Here is a 9,305-nt window from a genome sequence, read left to right as displayed (position 1 = left end):
TTTTACAACGGATTTGGAAAAAAAGCAGAAGAATTACAGTCTCCTAAATAAATCCTGCAATTATTCCAGCAGGACATATGGATATAATGATGATTCACATAGAAAGCTACAAAAGAGTTTGGTTGACTTTTCATTCTTATTTGGATATTACCTATTTTTCATCCCCCTATACAAATAAGTTCTGTGATAGATTATTCTCGCAAGAATGTCAAAAGAATAGTTCAAAATTCAGACAGGAGCACATGGGTAAGTAACTCATGTTCACAGTGATGCTTAAGCTAGACTGCAGTGAAGTTACTTCCACACAATGCCTGGCCAGCCTAGGAATGTGTCCTCGTTTTTTTACTCCTTTGACAGAGATAGATAGTCACTGGTCTTGCACTTTCCTAAGCAGGTCTTTGTTTCGTACCAAAATTCAGAACCTCTTATTCTACCATTTGGGCTCTGGAAATATGGCATACAGCTCTTCTTGTTCTTTGGGATCATTTTTCCCAAACAAGTTTCCTTCAAACTTAGGTTTTCTCTTTCTTTTGAACATCAAGGCATGCTTGAACACAATCTGAATTCTGTTCGGACCTACCTTATCTCAAAGGCCTATCATAGCGTCATTCTCACGTCAGGTTGCCACTTCTCGGCAGTGAATAAAAGCCAAATTGGAATTGAGGAGTACAGAAAAAAACTCAGTTAGAGCAGCCTGCTTTCCTTTCAGAAGTGTTAAGTGTGGCAGTAGCATGTCCCATCTGCTGGTGGAGGTTATTGACATTGAAGTGCTTCACACTTTTCTGAGGGAGGAGGGGACTGAGCTGTGCTCTGTGGTTTCCAGAAAGGCTTCTTATTAGGATACGTACACAGGTGGATCAGGTCATGCTAGGATGTAGAAGTTTTATTATTTCTGCAGAGAATGCTGTCAAGACCGAAAGCAATTTACATTAGCTATTTTTTTCCTAAGAATTTTTCTGTTTTTCAACAAAAACCTGAAAATTTGACATTTTTATTCTTGCTTTTTAAATACCAAAGAAGAAAGAGGAAAAATATTTGACTTGGGAGATTTTTTTTTTTTTTTTTTTACTATATGTTTAGGGTGGAGGAGAGAGCCATTCCTGGGTACAGAATATATTCTGAATTGAAAAGCCACATAGGGCACAACTTCGCTCTCCACAGTGCTTTGTTTTGGCTATTTAGCAGACTTAAGTAGACGTTGCTGTGTTAATTCAACACAGCTCGTGGTTTCAAGCTTTCTTTCGCAGTCAGGAGCACTAAAAACTTGCTTTCATGTTAGAAATGAAAGCTGAGATACTAGTATGACCCCAACAACCTAGAGTGCATGTGACCGAACTCTGCTTTCAAGCTAAGCTATGAATGCACAATATTTCTGACTGGTGAGTATGAGGCAAATATACTCTCTTGTTGTCTCAGAAGTCAAAGATATCTCAACAAAGCCTGATAAAACTTTGCAGATAAGTTTATCTCTGGGCTGAATTTCAATATGAAAAAGTTCAGCCTGAAAATGATTAGCGAAAGCTATAAGCAACTGAACAGGATAATATGCACGTGCAATACACAAAGCACAGAAGGACTGAAGCCTGTATTAAAGGCTACATGCTTTTATTTTCAGTACTGTTGCATATGATAAAATGACAACAACACTTTGCAAGATGTACCAGTTTAAGTGAGAATAAGATCAATTTCCTTCTTCAGCAAGTATCGTATTCTTCATTTTTTGAGATATGTTTCAAATGCAAAGTCAAATATGCAATATAAATGCTTTCATGTAGGCTGTTGCACCAATTGGTGGTCAAACACTTTTTAAAAGCACACACCCTATGTGTGAAGCCACTAGTTAAATGACAACATGGGTCTGACTTTTCTTGTATACATGCATGACATTAAATCCTGGTTTGTTCCCCATTAAAATAGCTGGTGTAAAGCTAACGTAAGAGGGCTGGGAATAAGACCAGTCAGTTCAACTCAGTTGCCTCCAAAAGTCATTTCCTGCATCAGCAACCCAAGTTACAAAAACAACCTACCATTGCTGGAGTAATGCAGAAGTGAAATAGGCTCTGAAATTTCCCTTTTTCCTCCCCAGGGCCATACAGCAAGATTGCTAAGAATATAACGAGTGAAGCTGTTCAGATACTGCAATGATGCTTAACAAAGAGAGGGAGAGACTTATGAATACTGAAGAAAGCATACTATATAAACATTACAGTTAAATACAAATTTTAAAGACTGCTCTAAATATATATACATCACTTCAATCTATGCATCCACACACATGGATCAAGTATGAACTGATTCCTTCCTTTCTTGATATGTAAATTCCTGTTTGCTGGTGTACAGATGTGGTTTTCATACCTGCAACCTGGGACAGATATTTTTGTGTACACAGATTCAGTGGCTTCTGACGATAGACTGCATTCAGGGTGGCAGAGAGTCACTGATTCCTTCTACGCTGCTTACAAAACAGGAAGAGGTTAGATAAGACTGAGGAATCTAGCAACCACATGTTAAAAGCCATACAGTAACACTGGCTAGCCTCTGCCTCCAGCCTGGAGTGGTGAGGGACAAGCTGATAGGTGAGATGAGCATCTACCTGAGTCCAGCCAAGACGCAACGCTGTCTGGAATTCCCAGGTTTGCTCTCTAGCTATCATCTCTATAATGAGAGGCTGAGCAAGGAGCAACACATTTCCCTCCAAAAAATATATGGAGAACAGCTTCCCCATTATTTCTAGGCCTGACATGGGATAAAAGGACGAGGAGGAGTGTACACAGCATGGCTGGTGCAGGTTACATTATGAAGGTAGTGTGCCACAGCAGGACAAATGCTGACCTCATAGGTTGGAGATAGGCCCAAGAAGCATCAATGTCACTTTATGGGTTGTGGCTAGTGAAGCAACAGAACTTGGCTAGAAAAACAGGTCAAACCCATGGATCAGATATTGAGGAGCAAGTACCTTCCACTAAGCCATCTTAACCAATTTAGGAAGGACTAGGTTGTCACTCACTAGAGAAGCAGAGCTGATACAGACTGCTTGGCACGGATTAACTAATCAATATGTAAAATTGTATGTTACACTGGAACCCAGGTCAGAAATCACACTATGATGTGCGTAACTGATTAGGCTGAGAAATCCACCTTTCTATGAGGAAGGTCTGTTCGGTGAGATAGATAGCTGTTTGCATGTGTCTCTGAGGGCTTTGTGGAGACCAGAACACAATATATTTGCATTATTTATATGGATTGCCCACTGCTGAGGCGCATTTGAGGTCCTATTTTGTGCCCAGCCTGCAGAAAACCTGAATGGGTTACAGAACTGCTTAAAAAGACCCAGCACCAGAGCAACCTGTGGTTTTAGCTCTTGAGATCTCTTGCTCAGTCCCTGGGATATTGGCTGGATTTTCAAACACCTGATAGACACCACTTGTTACTACAAAGCAGTGAGGATACTTTTAATACTAAAACAAGAGGCTGAGGACAGAAGAGCAGTTAGGGGTGCTTAGTTACTGGAAGAGTTACTTACAGTCTTGTTAATAGCTCATTTTAATTACGTCTCCTGACTGATAAACATCTCAAAATATATTAATGACTTTCAGTTATTTCCAGGTAGATTTCTACCTCCCTTAAGGTTCCTCTATTCCAAGGCAAAGTGATGAGAAACAGGAACAGCCCTTTGTGCTATGTAATCACAGCCAAGGCAAAATACAGCAAAATCCAGTGCAGTTTTCCGATGGCTTCATTTAGGGCCTGTACTTTATGCTGACATAATCCTTCTGTTGTATTCAACTTTCGTGCTCTGCTTTCTGTGACCAGGCTCCGCCGAGATCAATTGGCTGTATCTAAGACTCAAGATCTGAATGATTCATCTCCTGTGTTACACACATCATAGCTGGATATCAATGTGAAAAAAATAAAGTCAAATCATATTCTTATTTTCAGTCTACTGACTTTTTTCACAGAAGCGGTGGAGGAAACAACATACTTCAGAATCTCTCTCCAAACCCAGGGTTCACTCCCAACTGTTCACAAATTGATCCAGACCACCTCTTTGAGAATAGGTTATGCACTGCAGTGGAATGCATAACTTGCCCATGAACTGCTGCATATTTTGTCCTTTGTATTTACATTTTTCCAAAGGGAAAAAAAAAGCAGGTTTTTCCGGATAAAGATATTTTCTGCTTGTGATGGATGAAGTAAATCTGTATGTCCCTGGAGACTGCCAACAAGTTTACACTAGGAACTGGAATGGAGCCATCAACTCATTTCACATGGGTTCCATCAGATGGCAAAAACCCATCACATCAGTCCCATGCCGCTGCTCTTTCAATCACTTAAGAATGAGGTGACCTAAGGTCTCGGTATCTCACTACTAATTCCCTGGGAACCAACATGATGTATAGGGATACTCTGACTATCTCTGACTGCCATTACAACAAACGGCAGTTAGAACTGTAGATCTTTCTATCTCAGGAAGAAATAAAGCACTCCTGCAAGACTTGTATCTGGCATGCTCAGAGCTGCTCGAGCGTAAAAACTTCTGGCACCTTATGGCCTTATACACCCCAGCAGTGAAGTTTGGTTCTTAACCAGTTGCAGGGGTTAGGCCTAACCAGATTTCGGAAAAGTGGTTCAGACTTGCATCAGAACTCTAACCACCTGATTTCAGACTTCAGTAAAATGTGTACTCGCACGTTAGCATTTTGGTTTGATCCATCTCTAACTAACTGGAAGAAATGGTATGTAAGAATTGTTTTCTGCACCTCATGGTGTGTTTCACCATATAAAAAGAGACTCAAGTCCCATTTGCCATTTGTATCTAGCTTGTTCCCTTTCTTATGGCAAATGTTTTCACTGTAAGTTGCATGGTTTTTTATAAGAGGGAGCAGGCTACAGTATGTGCAAACAGTACCGAGACCCAGAGATCAGTAACTACTGACCCTTCCCCCGTTCCTGCCATCATCTTGGTTTGGCATTAACACACTCCATTCAAAGGCAACATTTGTTTCTTGGACCACCACATGTTTTAAGAAAGGTTTATACCCAAAGGGTTCTGTATTAGATTCCAACAGGTTACTTCATTAAATGAGCATATCAAATTTGATTGGAAGTTCTCATCAACTTTCTGTTCCATTTAATTTTATTTTTATACAGATGAAGAAATTACTGTTACACCCATACCCACTGACAAGCCAACTACATTACTTCACATCTACTTTATAACCACATATAATTACATAACCGCTCAGTTTATTTTCTTCCAGAACTCATGGCTCCTCATAGAATCTGTTCCGTCTGATCTAAGAGGCAGATTTTGGCCTAAAAACTGGTTTTCAAGACATTTACATGGTTTGGGTTTTTTCCTATATTGAATATTCCACATTTATTAACCACAGTTTGATTCAAGCAGAGCAGAAGGGCTTCACTGATACAGTTTGGGGAGGCTGTGTTAGCGAGGGAAAAGACAAACCCCAAAGCAAAATATTCTGCTTAAATGGTTTACTTTTAGTTGGGTGTAGCTCTTTGATTACATCTCATTATCGTGGGACAGCTCCCACTTTTTTCAGCCCCACACTATTAAATCTCTCTTAGCACAATGTGTTCCCTCCAGTTCGTGCCTCTTTAATTATCTGCACAACCGTGATTCTATCTAAAAACTCCAATCAACAGTCCCCCTCAAACCCTCCTGTCATTCATTGATTTCAGGAACAAAGCAGCCAGAATTGCAAAGTATTCTCATCTGAAAAAAACTCTCTGAGGGCTACCTTTGATAAGAATGGGGCTGGCAGATTACATTCATGTCGAAGAAAGCATGTAATTATAGTTGTATAACTAAAAATAGAATGAAAATTACTATCTGACAATGTTTCCAGGACCACATTTTATGCTAGTATAAACTCACTGAAATCAATTAAGACAGACCACTATAAGACTAGAGTATAACTGTGGTTAAATGACCCCGAAGATTGTTTCTATGCTCGTCCCAAGCTGCATTCTTAAATACATATTCACAGACCACGGGGGCCATTTGTTATAATTTATCACAATAACACTAAACAATTCGGCACAAACATTTTTTTTCTCTCATGCCAAGAAATGCTATGCACCCCTTAGATCTCAGAGAAGCCATGAGGAGCAGCAGATGTTCAGCCCTTCTTGTGAGCAGTTCCTGTTCTGGAAGTATTTTCATGTATGCTTTTATCAACTTTAAAAGTCGATAAAAGTTATATCTTGCAGCCCTACCTCCTGTGAGTTTTATTTATGCACATGACTAGAGCTGCAGAAGGTCTAATAAAGCAAAGCTGCACTACTAGGCTCCTTGATTCTTATTTGCTTAGATAATGCAATTGCATATTGCTGAGTACACTGAGAGAGACTAACAACAAACTATGGAATACTATTTCCTGTCAAAGAAAACCACTTCCATGCAGCTACATATCTGCTGTTAACAAACTGAAATAACTGTGGCGGTGACGTGCCAGCATTTCTCACATGCACTTTGCCAGTGACAGAAGTAACGACTGGGTAGGACTGTGACAGCTTGCAGAGTCACAGGATGGCCCAGGTGGGAAGGGGCAATCCTCCCTCTGGCCATCTCCAGCCCAACCTCCTGTGCAGAGGCCGCTCAGGGCCACGTCCGGTTGAGTTTTAAGTATCTCCAAGGATGGAGACGCCACAAGTGCTGGACAACCCGTCCCAGTGCTTGACCACCCTGACTGTGAAAACATCTCCTTCTATGAAGTCAGAATTTCCTGAGCTCCAACTTGTGCCCATTGCCTCTCATCCAAAACACAACCCCATCCCGTACGCCAGAGTGTGAAGTGTACAAAATGAACAGTTTGGTTCAGGACACTGCTAAAGGATGTCATGGTGTGGGGACGTTTACTGTACGGGCACCAAGAAATAGGCTCAGATCACCTTCTCACCTCCCATAGCACTACAGAAACAAGGAACAAACTGTATTGAGATCAGCTGATCTGAGTTTAAACCCACTTCTGAAGATAAAAGCCACCATCATCGGTAACTGCAGTAACAGTCAGGCAAAGAGGCCCTGAATTAACAGTGCATGACTTGGATGAGGAATGGGGCACAACTGGGCAGTGGGGTAATTAATGCCTTTCCTACCCGGGTCAGTATCTGTCCTGTGTATGCATGGGACACTGCTGTTCCCAACAGTCAAGCAGGAGCCATTTCTTTTCTGTAAGCAAGCATTCTGCAGTCACTCAAGGGAAAGCAAACCTGAGAGCAGAAGTGATCCATTCTTACCCTGGATGGTTTTCTCAACCTCAGTCTATGCTGTACTATGGCAAGGTCACATACACAAAAAAATGCTTTGCACGGATTAAGCTGAGACAGAGCTAAGGAATTTGCTACTTCAGAAGAATATTGCCATATGAAAGCAACACCAGCATACAATTGAAATAATTTATTTACCACTAGAGCACCACAAAAACAGACATACAATGTGTTAAAATACAGAGTAATCGATCACCAAAGTACAACACAGCTGTCCTTATGTTCCTTTTTTTTTCCTTTAAACCATGCCAACCATACAATTGTATTGTTGTTAAACACACAAAAAAATGCTGTCCTAACCCACCCAGTTAAGTGCTAAAATTCCCCCTCAGCCCTACCCAACCCCTTTGGGTCTGATCTTTCAAGGGGCTGAACATTTCCTGCCAAGTGTTGGGTTATCACCAGGTCTCAGTGACTTTGCTGAGAGACAGTGGTAATCACCTCTTCATAAGAAAGCCTCTGGTACAAGGTCTTTGAGCTATTGAAGTCTCACCTAAATGTCATTTGGGGGGGACTTACATTAGACCCGAGTGGTGCTTAGGCCTCATAATATCCCACTCTGTAGAGGGGAATTTCACCCAGGAGTTCTGCACATTGTAGGATCAGGCCTAACATCCTCGATAACCAAAGAGAAATATACGCCTAATATCCCCCCGCAAAGTTGTAGGAGCTTTATAATAGAGTATTTCAAATACTATCAGTGCATTTCTGAGGAAAAAAAAAGTAAAACCAAAAATATATCTGATCTTGGGGTAATGACTTAAAGAAATAAGTTTTTTTACTTAGAGAACAAAAACTCTAAACCCAAATGAAAATTTTCAGCTGCGTCCAGCGCATAGTGAGTATAGTTGGACAATCACATTATCTCGTATTCCACTTTTTCAAATCAGCAAGCTTCACAACTGTTTTTGAGTTGCATTCCCATGGTAGAGAATTGCAAAAATGTTTTTAAGTTTTTGAAAATGTGTTCATTCTTGCTCCCTTTCCTGCCCAATGAAAGTGCAGTTCTCATACTGAACCTTGTAAAACTACTTTTGCTGCTGTGTACAGCAAAATCCAGAGTATTTACACTACCCTGAGGAGTTTCACTGAGTTCAGTGCATCTTCTCATTGGAGTAAATCTGGCTCACACAAGTGTTAGCAGGACAGATTTTTCGCCTGTTAATCTTAACTCTCTAAATAAATCAAAAATCTAGCATACCTCCTCCTCTACGCTGAGTCAATGCATGGGATTAGATCATCTGTGGGGCTACATTTCCATCTAGGCAATAAGCATAGGCTCTACTGAAGTCCAGAGGAGCAATGTGTGCAAGCCACTGCGGTACTTCAGTTCTACATCAGTGTTCTGCTGAAGTTAAAGAAATTGCACTTCTTAAAACTGGAGCTAACAACATAAAGCTCAGGAGTATCTTCCTGATACCGTCTAGGTCAATGACAGAAAAGTCCTTCTCATCCAAGTAGTTTGCTTCTTGACACAGTTTTCAAGCTTTGCCATGCCAAATCATTCAACATGTGAAATGAACCGAACACGTCTTCTTCAGGATTTTTTTGCTAATTTAGTCTGGGGGCTTTTTTTTTTTTTAAATGAAATGAATGATGTAATTTTTTTAAACACGTACAAAAACAACAACAAAATCCTAGAAACCTGTTTATTTTTCCCTTAAAAATAAAGTTTTTTATGCAAACTCAATTAAAAAATAATTTGACAAAGCTCACAAAATCAAGGGGCCGATCCTGCAATTCCTTACGTGCGCCGATAGCCCTTAGAGAGCACCTGCCGTGCCCTTAGAGAAGTTAAAGGCAAACCTCTTAACTGCAATAGCAGCAGGATCCACCCCACAGCCTAACTGCAGGTGAAAGTCCCTGCTGCGTGACAGGCCAACGCACGGCCTTTGCGCGGCTAACGTTCCCGCTCGAGCCCTGCTCTGAGGGCACTGCTGAGGCATCCGCTTCGTCCTAGCCTTCTGCACAGTGGTGAATGTCATTCTCTGTAAGGGTTTGCCTCGCCTCAG

This window comes from Struthio camelus, chromosome 3 (assembly GCF_040807025.1).
Source record: "Struthio camelus isolate bStrCam1 chromosome 3, bStrCam1.hap1, whole genome shotgun sequence".
NCBI lineage: Eukaryota > Metazoa > Chordata > Aves > Struthioniformes > Struthionidae > Struthio > Struthio camelus.
The sequence above is the reverse complement of the archived record's forward strand: the minus strand, read 5'-3'. Positions refer to the sequence as shown.